Genomic DNA, 25,329 nt, shown 5'->3' on the forward strand with positions numbered 1-25,329 from the left:
TTGCTTGTCAGGTTATCTTCGAACTGTATTTCCTCCAAAGCCTCATGAAGGGATGCCTCCTGATGTTGGGCGGGACATCTATACAGTTGCACTAAAAATGGAGCCGGGCGTTCTTGATGGTAGCCTGGGGGTCTCCATCCAGTGTCTGTAGTATCAACAGTGAAGGGGTGGGTTTCTCTCTTTTCAGTAACCATGGCAGGAGATGGCTTCTTGTATCTTCTTTATGTCATTTCTGTCTATATTGGTTTAAAGTGTGTTTATCGAAGACACCCCAACGGGCGTCCATAAGCTCACCGCCGGCAGCACGGTCCACGGTGTCACGCTCCTGCAGTTGGGACACTTCTTCTTGTTGGTGCAATGTTGGGAGGAGTCCTTGTCCTACGACATACATTTTACTCCTGCACTCTCCTCTTACCACTATGAAGGACTGCCCATTCATTTGCTCTGATACTAAAGTACAGGTCTTTGAATTTTGACAGATTAAACCTTGATTCAGACACCATTACAACGCTGACATCTGTATGAGAGCATCTACAACCTTTTTAATATTGGCAAAGAAACTTTGGGACAAAATGTTAGTAACTAGCGAACATTAAATGCTGTTCTTTGCAGCGTTAGGTCAGCCTTTGCTCACCAACATGATGTGTTGGATCTTACAGAACAAACTAAAGTCGAGGGGGCAGATTTACAAGCCCCTTGCGTCACTTTTCATGACGCACCGGCGGCGCCTTTCACTGCCCCATATTTACAAGGACAGGAAAAGCCACCCTGTGTGACTTTTCGTGTCCTTGCAAATCCGGCCCCTTTACAGGCAGCACTTTGCGTGAAAGGGGCGTTCCATGGGTGTTGCTGTGGAACCAGACACATTTCCAGATTTACGAGGAATCGTGAACCTGGAAATGCATTAGAATGCTACGCCACCCTAGGGGTGGCGTAGCGAGGCGCAACGAGGAGAAATGATTTCATTTCTCCTCGTTTTTTCCTCTTTCAATGCGTACAGCATTCTACAGCACGCATTGAAAGAGGAAAATGCCTGTAGTGATTGTTTTTGTGCAGAAGGTGCCCCTTTCTGTACAAAAACAATCTCCCCATGACACAGGCTTACTTGCAACATGGTGCAAGGGTGCCTGCGCTGGTGTCTGGCAGCTGTTTGTGTGCCAGCCCAGGGGACAGCACAGGAATGCGACATATCATTGTAAATATGTCGCATTCCTGTGCTTTGAAAGTGCGTCAGCGTGGCTTGTAGACCTGCCTCGAGTTGTGTTTTCTTACTGAATCTTGCCATAAAGAGCCCAACAATCCTCTCTAGTCAAACTGGTTCCTAAGGATTTTCCAATCCACACAGGCCGCTTGTATATGAGTGACACACTCGTCTTTCTTCTTTGAGAAGTAACAAGGAACTTCACATCATTAACACTTCCATCACCCAAGGAACTTCAAATGTAGTGCTTTGAGGCTGGAGAAAGAAAGACAGAAGAAAACACCTATCAATGAAACGCAAATTTGATATTTCAAAAAATACAGCACGCATATTTCGGTTACATCTAAACATGTTTTAAACAGTATTTCCAAACCCCACACGTGTCTACAAAAACAGTGGCCCTGTAAGCGTTTCTGAGCTTAGTTTAGAGGAAACATGTAATCTTAATTTGATCAGTCAAGAATCTACACACAAGGTGGGTCACCTATTAATCTAAATTTTAACTCAACACAATGTTGTTGAAGTAAAACATACTATCCATTTAAAATGCAATCTCATTTGTAGTTTTTCAGCTTATTTCTCATAAACCACAAAATAAGTACATACTGACTCAAAGCTGGAAACATTGCCACGCCAAACTCAAGTTGCTATAACTTTGATTTGTAAATTCATTCACTAATTAATCATTGCCCCCCCTTAAAACTTTAAATTGTTTTAATTCATTAGAATTGGAGCACATTTGTCGCTAGTCAAATAATACCTTACTTAAGACTTAATATACAGGTTTCTATAAAAATTATTAAAATCAAATCGACGCATCTAAGATCTCTTATTACGTCACGTGTAAAGCCAAATGCCAGAATACATCCAAATATTTTTTTTATATTTTAAAGGTGCTTGAAGCATCTACTTTTGTCAGTGGGCAAATCTGTAGTCTCCTCTTCTCGTGAGTTGTGTGAAACACAAGTACCATTTTCTTTTTTTGACAATAGAATCTCAAGAATTCACTCAGAGGTTTTTAAAGAAAAGCATTTCCATACCCAGTGTTATTAATGTATTTCGGCAGATTACACACCTGACCTCTGCTTTAGATCAAATTCAGCCTCTCACAGGGGGAATCTGTTTGAAAGATTTTAAATACAGTGTGAGCCTAGGTGTCCCCTGATTGCCCCTGTGGTTGGATGAAATAACAATTGTTGTAATTCAAAATACTCATATTCAGAGTTTTAGCAAAACTTTAGAATCTGGTTATATTTCCTCCATGTTAAAGACTGGTGCAGTGAAGCCACTCTTAAAAGACCTGTTTTAGATCCTAAAAATGTAACCAAAACAGCCCCATTTCATTACTTCCCTAGCATCATAAGATTTTGGTGTTTGCTCGACTTTCAGGTTATGTCAACTCTCTTTACTGGGGCCTTCAGGCACACCAGCAGAAGAGACTTCAGCTGGTACAAAATGAAAGTCCCCAGAGGGGCACATATCCAGCATCCCTTTAAAAAGCTTCACTGGCCTGTTGGCAAAGCGCAACATAGCCCAAAGATGGGGTTCTAGGCAGGCCCCTACCCACGCCCAATGGTGCAGAGACATGGACACCACAATGATTGTTGAAAAAACAGTGTACATCCATAGAGGCTGCCCCAAAAAGTGGACCCAGGTATGGGGAGGGTGGAATGCATACAGAGGTAATATATGTGACCCCCCGCGTGAGACCTCAGAATCGGAACTGAGTGACTGAGATCATATGGTCTATCCATAAATAGATTATGAGCTGTTATGCCACTGCCTGATACAGCGGGAGTCAAATGCTATACATTGTACCACTAATATGCTAATCTCTTGTAAAGGTGCTCTTTGAATCTATGTGCACAATCAAATGGTCGTCATGCTGATGTATTCAATGCCAATGTACGTTGTTTTATGTTTGAAATTATCAATAAAAATATTAAAAAAAAAAAAAAAAAAGCTTCACTGGCTGCCGATTGAAGAGAGGATACCGACATTTTCTAGTAAATATGCCCCTTGCTGGGATTCCAAGAATCAAGAGGAAAAGAAGGGGGAGGTACTCCTTTTTCCTACCTTGCTGCAATGTCTTGGAATGCCCTCCCCTCAATCCTACGGCTATGAATGATAACCACTGTTTTAAACGCAATCTGAAAGCTTGCTTGCTTCACTCAGCGTATCAGTAGGCTGGTCTTTGCTGTGATGGGTCATTTAGTCTGCTTAGTGCAGGGACACTCTTTGAGTAGCCGTGTGCTCTATAAATCCTTATTATTATTATTTATTGCACGATTGACATGCATGCCACATATGTTCATGGCTTTGCTCATGTTATGGTTTTCTCTAATGACAATTCATTGCCTCATTTTACTCTCTCATTCATTCTCCCGGGCTGCTGTGGTTGCACTGTTGATAGGGATGGGACCGATCAGGCAACGAAAATATGTTTCGGAGTGTGTTTCCACTGTTGTGCACTTGGGTGGTGATTTGATCACATTTTACACATTTTAAAGGTGTTTCACATGGCAAGAAGTCTACCCCACAATAGTTTTTGCTGGCCTGACATTTAGGGCCTGAGTTAGAAAGGTAACTTATACTTTGGAGTAAGTTTGCACTTCTGAGTAAGTTTACTACTGTTCGGTTTTCACAAATTCCGAGTGTGAGTTACTACTAAAATAAAACAAAAAACAGTTGTAAGTCTAGCACTACACATGGCCAACCACTGGTACTGCAACACCCTCCCAAAGAATACAAAGGATTTATGGTCTTGAAAAAACCCATAGGTAATAATGTTAAATTAAATTATTAATAGTATTTATTATTATTATAAATATAAATTAATGTATTTTAAAAAGTATACGATAGTGCATATTTTCTATTTCATTTTAAAATATTTTAATAACCTATTTTGAAAATAATGTAACAATATATTATAGTATTTTTTCTTAAGGCCTTTTTTGAACAATGTAACTAAAAAATTAAATTTAACTTGTAGAAATATCACCACACCTCCCCACCCGTAGCTAGGTTATCAGACCAGTACCGACCAGTACTCTAACCCATTGCTTGTTTCCTCAATGGACTAGAGTTTCTGCATACTGTGCTCTCCAATGCCCACAACTCCAGCACCTCTCAGCCCTCTCAGTTGCCCCTTGTGAGGGGAAGGGGATTAGTCCAGGTCTCTGTGGTTCTGCCGTGGGCTCCAATATCTTTTTTAATTTCCTTGGGCAGCTGCCGAATTCTCAGCCTGCATGCACCAGTCCAGGTTGGACGCATTCGATAGTGGGAGCATTCCAACTGCCCCACAGCTGTACAGTGTCTCTCCTGCCAACTGCGAGGGCTGTATTACACAACAACAATGTATAGCCAGGTAGTGTCTATAGGAAAGAGCCCCTTTTTGCATGGTTGCCCCTCACTTTGTGCTTAATGTTGATGTACTTTGACTGAGTGTGCCCTGACTTCCTGCCAACCAGGTACCCAGGGCCCATGTTCTTTCCCTAAACTGTACTGTTGCAAAACCCAATTGGCAACTCTCTGGTCACATATGAGTCCCTTGTAAAAGATACCATAGGAACCAAGGGCGCTGTAGCCAGGGAAAACCTCCAAAGGCTGCAACACTTATTGTGCCACCCTTAGAGGCCCTGTACATTTACACCCACACACTGCCATTGCAGACTGCGTGTTTTGGTGCAGAACAAAGTGAAGAGTCAACATTGCACACATCCCTGTGCACCATGCCCACAACCCATTGCCCTGGCATAGGTAAGCCACCCTTCTAGCTGGGTGCACTATGCCAGTGGTTAGGGTAGAGGTGCATGAGCCCTGTAGGCTACAGTGTCTAAGTCAATTCTTAGACATTGTAAGTGCAGTACGAGCATATAGAGTACATGGTGCTGCAAGTTTGTCCTTACGCTCTCCACAGCACCATAATGGCTCTACTGAAAACTGGGAAGTTTGGTATCAAATGTCTCAGCACATTAAACCCACACTGATGCCAGTGTGGGACTTAATGAAAATTGCACTCATAGGGCTTCTTGGAGATGCCTCCTGAAAACTACCTAATTCTAGTGTCCTGGCTGAGTGGCTGCTCAACAGCTGCCACCACCAGACAAGTTTCTGGACCCCTGGGTTGAGAGCCTGCTGCTCTCGGGGTCCTGAAACAAAGCACATCCTGGGACGAGGTGCCAAGCCTCCTCCCCCAGGATGGGCAGGATCCACGAAGGGGAAGCTTCAAAGGCATGCCACCTTTGTGAGCTACCCCAGCCATTTGCTGCTCCCAGCAACTGGCTCCCACCGTTCTGACCCCACTTTGGGCAGGAGATCCGGCGGGAAAACCAAGTTAGGAGAAGAGGTGGGCCCACCTTTGCCAATCCTACCCTTCAGAAAGGGGAGGCGAGGTGAAGTACAACTCTCAGTCCCCGCCATCTTACAGATGGGGGGACAGCCAACTAGAGTGATGCTTATTCCCCCATCCCACTGGAGGGTGGCATAATAGGGGGTGTACCTATCCCAAAGACAGGACCCATTGGTCCCAACCTGTACCTACCTGTAACGCCCATAAATTTTGTATTTAGGGGCAGCCCTGATCTTTTCCTCCTCAGACAAGAAGAAACCAGAAGAAGAGGGAACCGAAAAGCCATGCTGAAGAAGAGGAGGACACCAACTGACTTGGTCCCAGCCCTACAGGCCTGTCCCGACCTCGACCTGCTACAGCGAAATCCCAGTGTGTCCTGCAGCCAGCAGCACCCAAAAACCCAGAGGACCTGCCCTGCCTTCCCACACCAGGCTTTGTCTCCTGTGAGCACCGGATTTGCTCACCCACAGACTCTGGCTCTGGCCAAATCCGCGAGTCTGCACCACTCTGCACCGGACGGCAATGGCCAGAGTTTGAGAGGCCCAACACCACGAGGAGGTCTCCCCGGTGATCCTGATCTGGGATCTCATGATCCCTGACCTGCCTCAAGTCTCCAACCGACGGCTGCAGCCCCTTTCTGGAGGATCCCCCCGACCGCGACCGGAGCCGATAAGAAAAACCAGATGCCTAAAGACACCCCTGCACCGACTTCCCACAGCATTGGGTGGCACAACCGACGTTGTCCCAGCATCCCCAGGCATCCCAACTTACCTTTCCAACCGGTGGTCACCTCCAGAAGATCTTCGTCCCGAGCCTGCAGTGCTTGTTGCAACTGGAGAATCCCCATTGAAATCAACAGGGCACCCAACGCTAAAACTGCACCCAAACACCCCTGTGCCGCTGTGGGTACACCTTGTGTGCTAACTCGGATCCCCCTTTGCCCTGAGCCTAACACCAGGAGCTTTGCTCCCACAACCTTGTGGCCTGCTCGTGAGCAGCCACTAACCAGAGGCCCCTATCTCCAATTGGATAACATTGGGCCTCAGCACTCTGCACCCAGCTGCCCTAGTGCCACTGAGGGCGCTTTGAGAGTGCATCCTTGACCCTGGGGGAACACTGATTCTAACCCCAGAAACCCAACTCCCACAACCAAATACTTACCTGTAAACCAATAACTTAATTTCCTACCATAGGATTGCATTGATTGCTTTTCTTTGAAAAATCTTGTGGAGTTGGTTTGTATGAAATGTTGAAAAACTGCAAATGTACCAAAACTGATTTACTTACCTTTTCTCTAGGAAATGTGCCAGTGTGATATCTAGGCATATCACACTGAGTAGAAAAAAGTAACTTACAAATTAATCTGTAAAGTAACTTGAAAAGTAATCTGTAAAGTAATTTAACTATTTCATAAACAAATTACTTACCTGCAAACAAACCAATTGCATCCAACTCCATTCCAATTGTATTGAACTGCATTATACCTGCAAAAGTATTATTTCACTTACCTGCACCAAGCCTGGCTTCGTTCTAGAAATAAAATATCTAAAAAATATTTTTATACAATCAAATTGGTCTGAGTGTGTGACATCATTTCTTGCCTGAGTGTGTACAATATATGCTTAACACTACCCTCTGATAAAGCCTTACTTCTCGCCCACACTACCACAAATAGAGAGTAAAGTATTATCTACTTTTACCTCTGCCTACCTTTGGCGTTCCACTGGAGTCTGTGCACACTATACCTTACTTTGGTATAGTATATACAGAGCCAGCTTCCTACAGTGTGTGGTCTCTCCAGATGCCCAGCGTTGCCATCCCTCCCGTGATCTCTGAAAGCCGGGCCCCTATTTAGTTCCAGTAGCATTGAAATCCCTGACAGCCCCATAACGTGTGTACCAATGTGCCTGGCTGACAACATTCCCTTAGGCACCTATCACTATCTATCCTCCCAATGCTGTGTAGTCCAGTTCTGGTGTAGTAGGACCTGTGCAGGATTTTCAACTGCACCACATGAAAACCAGCTTGTAGAGTCATCTCCCTCGGGTGCCTACTGGCCTCTCCCCATGAGGGGATCCATTGTAGACCAGTCTCTCTTCCACTGCTCCTTCAAGTGGGGGTGAGAAGAGTTCTTTAGATCTGGGATATTGTGTGTCTGAGAGCAGGCTGCCAATATTTTGTATTCAATGGGGTTTCCTTTGTGTCCTCCCAAAGTGTGTCTCGATATTTTATCAGGGCATGTTTCAGTCAGATGTATCGTAGCATTGTGTGTCTGATAACTCATACTGGGTCTGGAGTTCTTCAAATGGGAGGAGCCCATCACTTCCCCATTCATCCCCCAACTTTGAGATCCCTATTATATCCCACTGTCAGGGTCCCTCCAGCTGTCACAAGTCCACCAGTATCCCGGATTCCCATAGAAGTGTCTCTAGTGTGAGTCTACCAGCCCATCCCAATCTCCTTGTAGCCTTTCTCCAGATCCCAATCACTACCAGTCCAGGGTTGGCTGCTGGCCATGTGCGACTGATACTGTATAGATGCCGTAGGTATCTCCCTGGTCTCATATGGTGTCTATCCAGCTGCAGTGCAGGGTCCTCCTGAGATTCAAAGGCCCACCCATGTACAGCCAACAGCTGGGTTGCACAATAGTACAGTTGCATGTTCGGGAGGGCTATTCATCCCTTGTAGGGGCCCCTATTGAAAGTCGACAAGGCTATATGACAAACCACCCCCGATTTTAAAGGAACACCCTGGCTGCTGCATCCACCTCTTGAAAGAACAAATCTGGCACCTCATATGGTGTATTTTGGAACATATAGGGAAATTTGGTCAGAATAATCACTTTAAACTGTGCCCATTAGTGAGAGTGGGGGACTTCGCCATTGAGTATCAGCTATCTTGTATTCCTGGAGGATCTGTCCAGGGTTACGCCTGTGCGTTCCAATATATGCCATTATATTAACACCCAGATATTTAAAAACCTCCATCAACCAGTGCAGTGGGTACTCCCTGGCGGCCCGGTGCGGGGTACAAGTTGAAACATCACCGACTGCAGATGTCTGAGCAGTCTCTAAGAATAGTAAGGATTTCTAGGATACAGGATATAGACTTGTCTGAGTCGGAAAGGTAGAGCAAAATATCATCGGCATAGAGTGACTTCATGTCCAGCACTCCAAGGTCCATCGCAGTCCTAATCTTAGCCTCCGCATTCAAACAATTGGCCAGAAGCTCCAACGCCAGGGCGGAGAGCAGGGGCGAGAGAAGACACCCCTGCCTAGTCCCCTCTACCAAAGCCAAACGCAAGGGACATCTCTCCGTTGACCTGGACCCAAGTTTGTGTCTCAGTGTAAAGGAGGAAAAGCCGGAACAACAACCCAAACCCCATCCTCGCCAACACTGCCATGAGGTACCCCCACTTCAGTGAGTCGAGCGCCTTCTCTGCGTCTATCGCCAACAGGACCGCAAGCTTCTCCTAGTCCCTCCTTCTCGCCAAGTACCCGAACAATCCTCTCAGATTGTGTCTAGTGGACCAATTGGGCATGGAGCTGGACTGGTCAGGGTGTACTAGTTTATCTATGACTCGGGCCAAGCGATTTACCAGCACATTGGCCAAGAGCTTCAGTTACAGGTTTAACAATGCAATGGGCCTACAAGAGGCACATTGATCTGCCGGCTTACCCTCCTTATGGATCAGTACAATTGTCGTAGTTTGGAGGGCTCTCAGTAGGGCTCCAGCCTTTTTTGCCTTGTAAAGCATTTCTCTGAGGGGGCTGGTCAGCTCACCCCTGAGGCATTTATAGAATTCAGATGAAAACCTGTTAGGGCCAATTGTTTTTTCTCCCTTCACTGGTCAGTCACCTTCCCAATCTCCTCAACCGTTATTCCCTGTCCAGCAACTCCCTGTTGTCAGCGTCAAATACTGGCGTCACAATGTCAGTGGTGAATCTCAGACCCTGTTCCCTCTCCATATATTTGATTCAAAATATTTAAATTCATTTTAAATAATTCTATATATCATTTTAAATGATTAATATTGAACATTATGATTTTTTTCCTCAGAAAGGAATTCATTTTTTAATTTAAACTTTAAAAAACATATTTCAATGAATGTACTATATTCCCATTAATTAAAGTTTGTATTCATTCTGTAACATTTTAGTATTTTGTTCAAATTTTAAAGTATATAAATAAAATGAACCTTCATTAAGATTTAACATAGAAATATTTGTAATATTTGTTTTCAAGCTAAATACATTTTTAAAAACATTTCCCCTATAATTTAACATAGTGTAACATCACAGTTGGGACAGAGATCTCCACTTGGCAAAGTATAATGCAAAATAAACTGTTTATTTATCAGCTTCTTGGACAAAACAGAATGGTTGCTGGTTCTCCACCCCCAGGTTGTCTCTTTCAGAATGCTAGCCTAGTTGGTCACAACGGGTGATTGTCTGTTTCCTCTAGCTCAGCGCGTAACCTTCAAATGAAGATCAATATAATTTCAAAAACCTTTTGGCACTTGAAAATGCTGAAATCAATATTACCTTATTTACATCTGCGTAGTTTGGGAGCACACCAAGATCTGTTGTGGGTCACAACTTGGGTGCTGTGATCCAGTAGACGTTGACCTGTACTCTGCTTACCTATTGATATGGGAAATAGTTTACCCTTGTAAGTGCAGTGCACGTGCTGTCATTTGATATCCTTATGTGAGAACTCAGACCCCTCCATAGTGGAATCGCATGCAACGCAAGAACCACATTTATGGTGACTCACCACTGGTTTTAATTGCCACTGTGACCGCAAATTGCTTTTGGTTTGGGATGGGAAAATGTCAGCTCTTACAATTTGCTGGCCAATACTCTTGTTTTTCTTCATAGCAAAGAGTGGTTTCGGAAACGGGCAGTCCAGATTCTCCAACAAATGCCAATTTTTTAACATAATTTGCCTAAATTTATTGGTATCTGGACCGAAAGTTGTGACGCAAACCAATCTATCCAATGGTAGTTTTACTTTCTTTTGTAGCAAGTCTTCCCAGGACGTATACCACGTTCTTTTTATTGTGTGCTTCAATAGTTTCTTGGGGTATCCTCGAAGGCTCAAACCTTCCCTTTTATACATAGATTCTCACCCCTAAGGTAGGCCTGGGGCAATACAGAGGGCAGAGTGAACTGTATTTAAAAAGCAGGAAATATACCTTTACGTTTTACATGTCTTGGTAGCGAAAAACCCTCAAAGTCATTTTTCACTACTGCAAGGCCTATCTCTCCCATAAGATAACATTGGGATTACCTTATCACATGTTGTAAGAGTAATTTCCAAATGGGAAGATACCACCGATTTCAAGTTTGGTGTCTCTGGAATCAATATTTAAATTCCAAACTTATGGTGAAGTCGGAATTGCAATTGCAATTCTGAAAATGCCACTTTAAAAAAGTTGGCCTTTTCTTACATTAGCTATTTGGTTCCTCCTGCCCGCCTCTGATCACATGTCTAGGGTGGGTGACAGCTGCGCTTTGTGTATTCCCCCTAGACAGCCACACACAAAGGGAGCTTAGGTGTGACTTCATAGGCCATCCTGGCAGGATGGGAGGGAGAAGTTGGACCCAGCCTCACTTACACCTGAATAGACTGTGCCCTGTCCCCACAGAAAAGGCTACATAACCCTGCTGTGAGTGTGGAGCCACACAGGAAGGACAGGGCCTCTGTGCACTTCATAGACCTGTCTCTGAAGTCTCCCCCACTTTAAAGGCACCACAGGGTATAAGTACTGGACCTCAGACACCACCGGTTCATTGTACTTGTGTACCTGTGTATGCTGTGCTAGACAGAAGGACTGCTGTGCTACTGAAGGACTACCACTTTGCTGGACTGCTACTTTGCTGGACTCCTACTTTGCTGGACTCCTGCTTTGCTGTGCTGACCTGCTGCCCTCCTGTTTGGGTAAAAAGGACTGGACGTGCACTGCTTGACTCCAGAATCCAGAGTGTCTCCAAGGGCTGGTTGGCTGGCATCCTGATCTGAAGACTCAGGGACATTAAAGACTTCCAACACCTGCACCTGAACTCGGCCATCTGTGAGTCTACCCTTCCTTATGGTGCCACCCCAGTCCTGGACCGTCGAAAGTGGGCCTAAGGTGCTTGCCAGTGGAACCAACGCACCCTCTCTACTAAGCGACGCTACTCAGAGCAGAACTAAATCATCTCCTTGGCTGAGCGGGGCATCCCTGAGCAGAAACAACGCATTGCAGCTATTCTGTTGATTGGACTTGTTGCAAAAGACTCGCATTGACGCAGCCACCAGCAAGACTGATGTATCACCCTCAGAATGCCACTGCTTGACGCTTTTCCCGGTGCAAGCTTCTCGCATCCCTCGTCGACGGCAACCTCGACAACGATGACAAAGCTCTGCATTGCAGCTTCACTGCTCATCAGAACAGATGCATCGCCTCAGCTGCGTCTTGCATCCTTGACACCAGACACGCATTGCAAGCTCCGTCAATAGGATCCTCTATGTCAAGGTATCAGGACCTTGCATCACAGCCTCGCCGCAACTCAGAAGTGACTCATCGCTTCTGTTGTGCGATGCTTCTTCAATGTGTATCACCACTATGTTCCGCTGGCCTTGCTTTGTGCCAGTGGCAGGCCCACGTTCCATCGCCTTCAGCCTAAACTTGTGACTTTGTCCTAAACCAGATATCCCCAAAAGCACTTTTTGCTTGTTGGTGCTATTTTACTTAAAAAGTCTGAAATTCAATATCTGTAGTTCTACTAATTGGATTTTTGTCATTTTGGTCTTCTCTTATTTATTAAAGACTACTCTATTTTGTTTAACCCGGTGTGGGATATTGTGGGTGGTGTTTTCACTGTTTTACTGTTTGAAGTGTTGACAAATACTTTACACACTGCTGCTAAGATAAGTCTGACTGCTCTGAGCCAAGCTAAAAGAGGGTAAGCACAGGTTAATTTACTTGCCTCTTACCCTGACTAGGATTGTGGTTGCTGTATGACCAAGGCTCATACCCCAGTAAACCAACAATACAATTTCTACCAGGGTCTATTTCCCCAACTCAAAATGGTGCAAGACAGTGCTGCTTAGCTGGTTACTCAACCTTCTAAAAGGGTTTACATAGCAGTAGCGGTCCGTGGAGGGAGTGACTGTGACTGCCCCGCCGTCACTCCCTCCACGGACTGATACTGTTACATAGCCTCCATCTTGCACCAACTGCACTGGCTGCCAGCGTAAAGTGTTGTTTTTAATTCTATAATCGTGGTCAACAGTCATTGCAGTATACCACAATATCATTATTCCACAAATCTCTCAAATGTTTAGCTAAGAAATGTTCCTTTATTTCTTTGAATGGAGTCCTGCATTTGGCTCTGTCTCTTTCACTAAGTGTTTCTCACATTCGTATTCGCACTTTAGGAGACAGAGCGTTCACATCGGTGGCCCCGAACCTGGAATTCTTTGCCATTTTCTCTTCGCTCTAAATCCAACATTTATCATTTCGAGAAGTGTTTGGAAACATATCTATTCTTTGAGCACTGATGTGGCAAGCAGAAGCTGTACTGCCATGAAGCCTCGGTGATCATTATCTTTCGAAATACTATGACATATACACAGATATGCCTTTTCTAAATTATGAGTGCCATACCTTTCATTTGGCCATCCTATCAGGGTTAGTGGCGGCCAGCCTCTCTTTTTTTTTTAACAAATCTTTTTATTGAACATAATAATGACAAGGTGTAGTGTGCAGTACGGTAGTCAAAGAGAATGGTTGACAAAGACAACATGCAATACAGTTCCATGTCATGAACAATCAATTCACTAGATCGCCGGACTTACATTGCTAAACGGTCTTTTACGAGAGTTCTTGCCACATCCGGTGGCCGGTCCGCTCCCCACCCATACCTCCTTCCCATTACTTTACAAATCCCTATAAGCGACCCATTGATACCACACTTTCTCCCATTTCTTGGGGCAGTCCCTGCTTTCATATACAACTTTTTCTGCTGTACAGCACCAGTCCAAGTCAGTCTTCCACTGATCCACGCTCGGCAGCAGGTCCGCCCCCCACGCCCAGGCAATATTTCTCTTTGCCCCCATTGCAGCCACCATTAGCCAGAGTTTCGGGTATTTCGGCCATGTTTGCTCCCCGTTACACACAGTATGTGCCACCTGGCATCTATAGGAATTTCTTGCCCTAGGACCTCTGACATGACCCGTGCTACCTTCACCAAGTCCCATAGGATATGAAAGAAGGTACCTGTACTGCCTCAGCCCCAGATACATGCATCTGTGGGTATGCGTCCCAGTTTATACATGAGTGCGCTAGTGGAGTAGGACCTGTGGAGGATCTGCAGTTGTACTAGCCTAAATCTTGCCCTAATTGCCACTTCCCTCGGGCATCGCACGGCCTCCACCCAATCATCATCTTCTAGTAACCCGATGTCGGTCTCCTAGGCCTCTCTCAGTACACCTAAGGGGTCGGGCGAATTATTAACAATCTTCTTATATGTTAGGGATAATGCCTTTCCGGGGATGGGATCCAATAGAAGCCGATCCTCCAAGGGTCTGTACTCTGGGATACGTTCCCCCTCACGGATATGTGTTTGAAGTGCGTGCCCTAGTTGCATGTATTTATATCGCTCTGTTTCCACAAGTTGGAACTCAGACTGTAGGTTTTAGAACGATATGCTCACCGGGCCCCGCCATACATCCCCTAAGTGGGCAATGTCCAGTAATTTCCATTTACCAAAGCCCTGCAATTTCCTGACCTCCTTTAGCATATCACTCTCCCACAGTGGATTACGTTCCGTCAGCCGGTTGTCCCACCCAAGAAATCTGTTAGCCCCTTTCCATGCATCCAACGCTGCTTTTGTATGGGGGCAGCACGTTTACAATACAAGGCGGCCGGGTAGCTACGAGTGCTCATCAGCACGTGATCGTCCCGATATGCCGGGTCGTCCTGGTCCCCAAAAACCCAGTCATTAATGACTAACAATTGTGACGCCCAATAGTATTTCCAAAGATCAGTGACGGCCGGGCCCCCTTCGTATATGCCACGCTGTAATTTGCACCCCTCCCATCCCACAGTAGCTTGCGCAGTTCACTATCGACCTCTTTGAAGAAGCCGTCCATATCTTATACGGGGTGTTCTGGAGTATGTAGAGCAGTCATGGTAGCGACATCATTTTAAACAGGACGGCTTGCCCCATCAGGGAGATGGACAACGTCCTCCAGTGCGCCACGTCCCTTTTCAGGCGTTCAAGTTGGGGTAATAGATTCCGAGCCATAAATTCTGCCTCTGTCTTGGTTAACACGATACCCAGGTATTTAAAATGGTCATGCACCCGACGTTGGAACCCCTCAGCGAAGCGGGTGGCTGGCCGCCCGAGAGCATAAATAGAGGGCAATGAAAAATTTCCTAGCTAACGTAACGGAAAGTTTCAATTCTATTAAGGACTCGGAGGCGAGGATTATGCTTTGCTTTCTTCACTTTAATATTGCAGCTCTTCAAAGTCAAACAAATAAACTACTATTCCCATGCAACATAGGGAATAAACAAATTTAATCATAGACTGTCCCAGGCTAGAGTGTCCTCCTTATGCACCAATCAGCAGTCCCCTTGGGGTTGATAGTCCTTTGTTTATGACTGCCCCTCCTCTTTCGTCGCTCGGTCAGCCAGGTAAAACCCTTCAGGAATCCTGTTTGTGTGAGTCCCCTGGAAGAAAATAAGACGGCGTAAGCGACAGTCATGGCTAAGGTTTAGCTCTGTGGAGGAAACAACATTGCATATACATCAACAGTCCACTGGGAAGGTACATAAACACTTTACTCACCCTATTACGAGGGAGGGAGGACAACGAAGATGTACCCTGGGTGGGATAATCCTCGCCTCCGAGTCCTTAATAGAATTGAAACTTTCCATTACGTTAGCTAGGAAATTTTTAATTCTATGTGAGGACCGGAGGCGAGGATTATGCTCGTTTAAAGCTTGCTCACAACCAAGTGAGCCATGTCAATAACCGGTTTAAAATAAAACCGCTTAAAGGTTGAGTCCGAGGACCAATCCGCTGCGTTGAGGATGTCCTCTAGACGAGCTCCCAGGGTAAAAGCCTTGGAGGCCATAGCTCCTCTTGTGGAATGAGCACCAAAAATACTCAGGTCTATGCCTGCTTCTTGCATGATCCAACGAATCCAACGTGCAATTGTGGGAGAAGAAACCGCTTTGTGAGGTTTGATAAGCGCGATAAGCAACTGGCGCTCACCAGGAGGTCTCAGTTCCTCCGTCATGTCCTCGTATGCCTTGAGGCAGGCCACGACACAGAGCTTAGGAGAATCCGGGAAAGCAGGATATGAGACAGTAGTCGTTCCACACTTAGTGCGCCTGCGAATGGTGAACGTGACACCGGTGGGGGAAAATATCCACCTGCAAACGTCCAAGGTTCTGACATCAGACACACGTCTGCAAGAGATTAAACACAGAAGCATAGCCATCTTGGCTGTTAGCTCTTTCCTAGACAAAAACCTATTTGGTTGCCAGGACAGAAATAGATTCCGGGGGAAGTGACAGCTGTATACCCCTCAGGAGTCTACAAACCAATGGGTGTTCTCCGACAGGCGTACCATCAATCAAGACGTGACCTGCAGAAATGGCAGACCGAAAGGTGTTAATGGTCCTATATGCGAGACCCTCTTCAGCAAGGGAGGCCAAAAAATTCAAGATGGCGGTAACATCCGCTGCCACAGGATTAAAACTCCGTCGCAGACACCAACGACACCATTGTCTCCAGGAGGACCGATATCTTTTGAGGGTGCTATCCGCCCAGGCCTTGGACAGGAAAGTCTCAGCCGCTCCTGAAAGCCCCGGGACCGTCCATCGTCCCCTGTAATCCGCCACGCCATCAGTGTTAGGGAACCCTGTTCGATCAATGGGTGAGGAAACCCGTCCGGACTCAGAAGAAGATCGGGAAACTGGGGGAGTAGGATTGGAGAATCCCAGGAAAGATCCAGTAGAACCGGAAACCAGACTTGAGATCTCCAAATCGGCGAGATCAGAACAATGGACGCTGCCTGCCGGCGAACTTGGGCTGAAACCCGGGTTATCATTGCAAATGGAGGAAACGCGTAGCCCTGTTCGTTCCTCCAATCCTGAAGGAAGGCATCTCTGCATTCCGCCAGGGGGTCTGGTCTCCAGCTGAAAAAACGGGGAAGTTGGAAGTCTAGCCGAGAGGCAAAAAGATCTATTGAAAAGGGCCCCCAAAGGGTTTGTAGATCCGCAAATACCCCGGGATGGAGCTTCCAGAGACTGAGATCGTGAAAGTGGCGTGAATGAAAATCTGCCACCTGGTTGTCCTGCCCTGGCAGATACTCTGCTGTGACCGAGATCTGACGGTCCAGGCAATACTGCCAGAGACTCGCCGCCAAATCCGAAAGTGCTCTTGAGCGAGTGCCCCCAAGGTGGTTGATATAACGGACCGCGGAAGTGTTGTCCATCTTGAGGAGGACACACGAACGAACTGAGTCTCTGGTCCAACACTTGATGGCAAACGAACCCACCAAAAGTTCCAGGCAGTTGATGTGCAACCGCTGTTCCGACTGATACCAAACTCCTCCGGTGTTGAAGTCGCCACAACGCGCGCCCCAGCCTGACCTGCTCGCGTCTGATTCGATAACGACATCGGGTGCTGAACCGAAAATGGCCCGCCCATTCCAGACTTCTATGTGTGTCAACCACCATTGTAGTTCTTCCCTGGTCTCCGCCGTTAAGGACACTTTGAACGAATAAGGACGACCCCTGCGGAGATGAACCGCCTTCAGGCGCTGTCAAGCCCTGTAATGTAGGGGTCCCGGGAAGATGGCCTGGATGGATGCCGATAGGAGACCCACTATCCGGGCCAACTGCCTGAGCGAGATTCGAGTCAGAGTTAAGGCTCTCCGAAGCTCGTGGCGAATTTTCATCATTTTGCGTGCAGGGAGGCTGAGGGTAGAAGCCACTGAGTCTATCAGGAAACCTAGAAAAACCACTGTTTGCGAAGGCACCAGAGTAGATTTGCGTTCGTTTATGACAAACCCCAGGTTCTGCAGGAGATCTACAGCCGTTTGCAGCTGTCGTGACAAGGTGCTCGGATCTTGCGCCATCAGCAGGATATCGTCTAAATAGACAATGAGTCTGAGTCCTGACGCCCGCAGGCGTTCCACTACCGGTCTCAAGACCTTGGTGAAACACCAGGGGGCACTGTTTGTGTTCAAAAGTAACCTGCCATGGTGTTTTGAGTGCACCAAAGAATAGTATATTAACTATTAGAAGACAGGTATGCGTTTGAAGCCTTATGTAGGCGGTATCAGCATAAATCCAGGCACTGTTTTTGTTCATAAGTAACTTGTTATTGTGTAATTAGAGCACCAATGAATTGTATATTAACAGTTAGAAAACATGTGCATTTGAAAAGGTTTGTGAAGATCTACAACAGCATGAAAGGGTAATTACCTTATCAAAGGTTCAAAAATAGCATAAAAGAGTAATTACTTTTGCAACGGGGTTCACATTACCCTATGAGATACAAGAGAACAAAGATGGGGTGCTAGAGCCTGGGAGTAAAGAGAGGGCAAAGAGAAGACAAGGTGTAAATCGGAAAAGGTTCGATGACAGCTGCGGATTTAGGAGCCTGCCTGAACGTTTCCCTCAAATAGAGCAGTCTGATGCAGAAATGCTCCCGGTCCTTCTCGCCCCGAATCTTGGCGTGAGTTTTTATACTTTCCAGGTGACCTTAATGAGGGGCAATAATCCTAAATTGGATGTAGCTGCATTTCAAGCTACTTGCATGTGTGTGCTGTTGGTAACAGCGTACTACAATTGGTGTACATATGACGTCACACATATCGGCATGGAAAAGTAAGAAAAGTAAATCTTCTCATAGCTTGGAATAAGGCGTTATGATCCAAAACCATAAAGACTATAATGAAATATAGTGATATGTGAAACTGAGCGGTGGACATGACTTTGCATCATGGTATGACCCAAAAATTATAATGTTAATTGCCTGAAAAAGACCACAACAGGCATAGATTGCGAGACTTCATAAAAGCAATAAAGTGTTAATTCTAGAGTGTAAATTGCAGATTTGGTGTTCTTTTATTCTTATAAAGCACCTGAGGGTTTAAATTAATTAGAACCTCTATGGTGTGTGGAGGCCAATTTATATAGGCTTCACATCAACGTGTGTTATATGTGCACCAGCCCTTGTTAAAAAGGTAGTGGCTCATGTGAGTGTATAAATGACCGCATGTTGCAGGCAATGATCGCATGACTTCATAAAAGCAACAAAGCGTTGTCGAATCGTACGGTGTAAAAGGCCTTTTTGGTGTTATTTCATAAATTTAATACACCGAGATCGTGTTCCCCGTGGTCGCCTTACGTCGCCTTCACTGGCTTCCCATCTCCAAGAGGATAGAATTTAAGACCTTGTGTCTAGCTGTTAAATTTTTTTAACTTTCTACGCTCGAGATCCTATCTAATCTGCTCGTCCCTTATGTCCCTACCCGCCAGTTACACTCAACCGAGCAGATCCTGGCTACTGTTCCTCGAGTGAAACGAACTAGGGCAGGGGGTAGATCTTTCCGTCTCCTGGCTGCTAAGTTGTGGAACTCCCTCCCTGTGAAGATCCGTCGTTTAGACTGTCTGCTATCCTTCCGAAATGCCATTAAAACCCATCTATTTCCCACAGCCTAACCTGACTTTCCTTGGAAACTGCTGTCAGCGCCGGGACGCCCCTTCGCTGGGGCAGCTGCGTGCTCTACAAATGACTATAACATAACATAACACCTGTGACCGGGTGGCCATCCACTGGCAAATGGACCGCCAAGATAGCAGAGCGGAACGTTTTATTGACCTATAGGCCAGGCCCTCCGATGCCAAAGACGCCAGAAAATTCCCTTTGTTGACAATGTCTGACCCCAAGGTATCCACCTGCCACCTTTAAACACCAATCCAACCATTGAGATCAGGTAAAACAGTATCGCTTGTTAGTGCTGTCCGCCATGCCGTGGCGAGCAGAGAGGCAGTCTCTCATGAAATGCCTGGGACTTTCCAGTTTTCCCTGTAATCCTCCAGGCCATAAGACACAGAGATCCTGCTAGGACCAGGTGATGCGGGTTGCCCAGGGGATCCCAGAGGAGATCAGGAAACCAGGGTAGAGGGACTGGAGAATCCGAAGAATGTTCCATCAGAGCTGGAAACCAAACTTCAGACCTCCAAACGTTGTGATCACTGTCAGATCCGTCCGCTGCCTCTGTACCTGTGTGGATAACCTCATCATCATTGCAAACGGAGGGGACGTGTACCCCGCTCTGTGCTCCAATCCTGGAGAAACGTGTCTGTAGCCCCCGCATTGAGGTCCGGGTGTCAGCTGCAATACCTGTCCAACTGGAAGTCCAGCCAAGAGGCAAACAGGTCTATCGAGAAAGGGCCCCATCTGTTCTGGAGCTTCCGAAACACCCTGGGGTGAAGCTTCCATAGGCTGACATCTTGCTAATGTCAGGAATGACAATCTGCCACCTGACTAGATTTCCCTGTAAGGTGATCTGCGGATACTGAAATCCGGTTGGCCAGGCAATAAGTCCATAGGGGTTGCGCCAGGTCCGACAGACTCTTTGACCTTGTTACCCCCAAGTGGTTGGCATGACTCACTGCCGCCACATTGTGCATCTTGAGGAGGACCGAGCACTGGACCTTTTCCTTGGTCCAACACTTGGCTACAAAGGAACCTTTCATTAGTTCCAGGCAGTTGATGTGGAGTATTCGTTCTGCGGAAGACAACTTTCTGCCTGTAGCAAAGGCCCTGCAACGTGCCCTCCAACCTGAGCTGCTGGCATCTGACTATCACCAGATCAGGCTGGGAGCCAAAAATCGCTCGGCCATTCCATGCCTTCACATGAGAAATCCAACAGTGCAGTTCCTCCTTCGCCTCGATCAAGAGGGGAACCAACTGGTAATAAATAAGACCCAGCGGAAGATGGGAAATCTTCAACCATTGAAATGCCCGATAATGGAGGGGCCTGGGAAGAAGGCCTGTATGGAGGATGAAAGGAGTCCCACAATATGTGCCAGCTGGTGTAGCGAAATCTGTGGATTGGACAGTGCACTCTTCAGTTCATGTCTTATCTTGGCCAATTTGCAGGAAGGAAGTCCGAGAGTAGCCTTAACCTAATCTATCAAAAACTCCAGCAACTGCAAAGATTGGGATAGGATGAGAGAAGACTTCTTGTTGATCACAAATCCTAGAGACTCAAGAAGATCAACAGTCATCTGCAAGTGTTCGACCAGCCGTATTGGGCATTGATCCATGATCAGAATGTCGCCCAAGTAGACGATCAGCAGTACACCCCGAGCTTGCAAGTGCTCGACTGCTTGCTTCAACACCTTTGTAAAACACCAAGGAGTGGAAGGTAGACCGAAAGGAAGAGATACAAACTTGAATACTTGAGCTTTCCACTGGAATTGTAAAAAGCGCCTGTGAGGAGGAAAGATGGATATTGTTAAATATGGCGTCCTTCAGATCCAGGTGAACCATCCAGTCGGCCACTTGCAAAAGATCTCTGAGGAGATGATGGATTCCTTCCATCTTAAAGTGGCAGTAGTTGAGTCACTCGTTGAACTCTTTTAGATTGATAACTGGACATTGACCTCTGGCTGCCTTCTCCGCCAGGAAGAGGTTGCTGAGTAAACCTCTGGGATGCAGTGTAGTCTGGACAATCTCGCCCTTTTGTAAGAGCTATGTGATTTTCTGAGCTACCAGGTTTACCGGCTCCCGTGAAAAAACAGGGCTTTCGGTTTGTGTGAAATGGGAGAAGGCGACCACAATAACCGCACTTACCTGCTGTATTCCCCTTGTAAATTTATCCAAAGGTAGTTCAAGTCAGTGTGTGCACATACAACTCCTTCACCTGTCGTCGTTGGGTGCCAGCTGCCAGGCAGAGAGAGAACCTAACCAAAGTTGGAGTGGTGCACTACTCAAGTGATATTCTCAATCAATCATGTTGACTTGTTTCGTTGTATCAATAATTCCTTTATTTTCAATGTCATCCGACAATAAAAAGTTCCAGCCAACGAGTTTCGTCATTAGACAATGAACTTCTTCAGGGCGATGAAGGGTGTGTAATCAGTGGGGAGAGATGATCCTTAGATCCCCATGTGTTTTCATAAGAGAAATGCAAGCTTGCTCTAGTATGCTCGTAGTGTTAGTTGCCAAAGTTTTGCATGTGCAAAATAATGCAATTGAACAGGCCTCCTTGATAATGGCCAGGAACCGTGGTTCTGTGTTGCTGTCCTGTTCGGGTCAGAGTGGTTTTGGTTTGTGTGGTTGAACTGGAACACCATAAAATTCTATCTAAACCTTTCACTGTTTGGTGGACCCACAAATCTGATGAGATAACCACCCAAATTGGCAAAAAGTGTACCAAATGACCCCAACTTTTAACCCCTCTGAGCATTGTACTGTCACCTTGAGAATTACTGTAGGTGCCGTTGCCCCTGGAACCACCTCCAGCACCCTGACGATGGGGGTGGGATCTTGTAGGGTCGAAGTTCCCGAATCTTGAGGAATCCTGCCACTGGCCATGGAGGCTTGATGGAAAGATGTGGTCAGACGAGCATCCCCGACCGGTAAAAACACGGGGGTGAAAATGCATTTAATTGATGTTTGGGCCTTGTCCAATGAATTGAAAGTATTAACAAACTTTCCATATTCACAAATGAATGCCTCCCCAAAGAGATAGCGCTGGGCTATACGGCCTGCCTCTGAGGTAGACAGCTCCCCCATTTTTGGATCAATTTTAATCTGGAGCAACCTGCGCCACTCCCTTGAGATTGCACAATTGGCCTTCCCAAGGAAAATTATAGCTCATTGGGACCAACGGGATAAGGACTCAGGGGAAACTAGAGAACCCGATGCCTTAGCATCTTCCGCCATGTCCATAATTTCGGCTAATGGACCAGCCACGTCCAGAAGCTTGTCCTGGCAAGATCGCCAGGACCTGTCAATGTCCTTCTTAGGGTCACGGACAAATTTAGCCAGGAAAGTGGCCATTTTGGTGTCTATTTCAGGAGTTAGAGCCACCTTAACCTCCAGAGATAGTCTAGGACATTCATTATGGAGGCAGCTCCTCACCTCCTTCTAAGGGATTTTCTTAACCTGCCCGCTATGTAGGAGGGCATCACTCCACCGAAAGCGGGTGCAATAAATCATCTGTATCTAATAAATTAGAATCAGGGCCAAAAGTTGAAAGGGAGCATTTACTGGGGGCCAGAGCCTGCTAAGATCTGCATCCAGATCCTCATCTGAGGTGTTAGGAGAATTTTCCCCATCTCCCTGATCACTGGGGGAGGGGACAGTCGAGGTATCACTGAGGTGCCAGCTGTCATAGATCCTTTTCTGATTCACACCTTGTACTCTTTTTACCCGAGGCTCTAGCACTCCTGTCTTAGTTTTATCGTATCCCATGGGGTAATGTGAACTCCGCTGTAAAGGTAATTACTCATACATGCTGTTTTAGAACTTTTGTAAAGGTAATGACCCTGTCATGCTGTTTTACAACTTCACAAATCTTTTCAAATGCACACATGTTTTATAACAGCTGATATATAATTCATAGGTGCACTAACAACACCATAACAAGTTACTTATGAACACAAACATTGCCTGGACATATGCTGATACCACCCTTTAGGATGAGAATGCTACAAACGCACACTTTTCATCTAACAGTTAATATAGTATTCATTGGTGCACTCAAAACACCATTGCAGGTGATCTTTTGACCACAAACAGTTCCCAGCTTTATGCTAATACCGCCTTAAGGGTGAGATGGGCATCTTAGCGTCACCCTGCCAAGGGCTGAAGCCCTATTTTTCTGTTTTTCTTATTTTTGTATTTTTCAACCGGTCACACATGCTAAAACAAATAAGTACGTTACTAACTGTGATTTTCAATTAATTTCTCCATTTTTTGTCACACTGGATTTATTGGGAAACAGTTCACAATATCATCATCCCAAGGATCCTGTTCTTTATTTTCCTTATTCCCTTACAGTTATGGGCCACATTCTGCGCCTATAACGCCAGCCAGTCACGAGCAGAACGTGCTCTTTGATGAAGAGTGGTAAGTGAGTAAATTTACCTACACTTTGTGTGCTCAAAATCTCTGGCCCTCCACTTTTTTGGTCCTGACGAAGGCCATAAGACCCATGGGGCATTTCATTGCTGAAAAATGTTGACACGGCCACTAGGTGTTGTGGACTAGTAACTTATCTATGAAATTCTGTCTCTTTCTTTTAACCTTATCCCTCTTTGTTCAATGAACTTTTTAACGCAGGATAGGAGATCATTTTAACTCCTCAATACTGTGAACACCCAGACAATCTCCCTCCTGGTGGAGTACGGTAGGCCACTTAGAGAACGGAACACTTAAGTGACAGACCCAATGATGACACTATCCACCAAACCATACGAGCGAAGATAATACACACTGCAAACTGTGAAATTGTGGTTGAAGTTCTCCGAGACAATCTCCCAGAGACTCTGGCACATTGACATTAGTGTCTGAAAAGTAAGCAGCAGAAGGACACAAGTAATAAGGACATACTCCAGGGGTTGGACAAACCCAAGAAGAGGAAGGAAAGCCCACATAACCAGTCTTCAAAGCAGGATTGACTGTGTTTGTAGGTTGCATTATTAAAAGCAGGCCACTTAGTACGATGAACATTGTTTTCCTATTCTTAATCATAGCAATTAAAAAGTATAAGGCAATTAAATATGAGGTTTATGCAAATGTGACCACTCGCCCTAGGGTTCACAACAACATCCTACCATACAGTTCCTTCTTAACGTTCACAGATTGATTTCCATAGATAAGGCTGACAGGTCAATAGATGGCTATAGGTAACATGTATATGTTTCTAAATCTTTGATATGACTTAGCTTTACTGGGTACCTAGATATATAGTTTCAGGCAAGAACAAATTAATTGAGAGTAAACAAACGCAGACGTAATCCATAACTTTCCATGTAAAAAACAATCAAGTATTGATTTAAAAATGATTGTTAAAACATGAAGAGCTTCTACAGGAATTGAGAGCCATGTTAAGTGAAAGGGTAGTGGTAGGTAGGGAAGGGAGGTTAGGGTGGTAGTGAGGGTGATGGTGATACTGGTGGTGATAGGGGTGGTGGTAGGATGGAGGTTAGAATGGTGGTTACAGTGGTAGTAGTGTGGTGGTGATTATGATTAGAGTGGTGGTGGTCAGGGTAGGGTGGTGTTGGTTGGGGTGGTGGTGGTATGCTGGTTAGGGTAGTAGCAGATAGAATGGTGGTTGCTATAGCAGGGCAAGGGTAGAGAAGGTGGCAGTGGTTAGGGTAGGGTGATGCTTAGTACAGAGTGGTAGATGGAGTCGGTGGTGGTAGATGGGGTAGGATGGCTGTGGTTATGATAGGGGTGGTGGTTGTGGTTAGAGTGGTTGATGTTAGGATGGTGGGTAGGATAGCAGTGGTTAGGGTGGTGGTTGGGTTGGTGGTAGGGTGGTGGGTGTGATGGTAGAGTGATGGTTGTTAGGGTGGTGTTGATGGTTAAGGCAGTTAGAGTGGTGGTTAGGGTGGTTGGTAGGAAGGTGGTGGTAGTTAGGGTGGTGGTATTAGTGAAACACTGATTATGGTGTTGGTGGTTATTGTAATAGTTAGGGTGGCAGTAGTGTGGTGGCATGGTGATGAGAGAGTAGTGGTGGG

General features: G+C 45.9%; 1 long non-coding RNA gene across 2 annotated transcripts in view; it reads left to right on the top strand.

Annotated features, from left to right (window-relative positions):
- The window catches only part of LOC146786125 (uncharacterized), an 82,312-nt gene that overhangs the window by 34,333 nt on the left and 22,650 nt on the right, over window positions 1-25,329 (top strand). For both annotated transcript variants that reach the window (XR_014970853.1, XR_014970854.1), the window contains one exon: window positions 12-167. This is a non-coding gene — a long non-coding RNA (uncharacterized LOC146786125). The remainder of the gene's footprint in view (window positions 1-11; window positions 168-25,329) is intronic.

The sequence above is a fragment of the Triturus cristatus genome, chromosome 11, assembly GCF_964204655.1.
Source record: "Triturus cristatus chromosome 11, aTriCri1.1, whole genome shotgun sequence".
Taxonomy (NCBI): domain Eukaryota; kingdom Metazoa; phylum Chordata; class Amphibia; order Caudata; family Salamandridae; genus Triturus; species Triturus cristatus.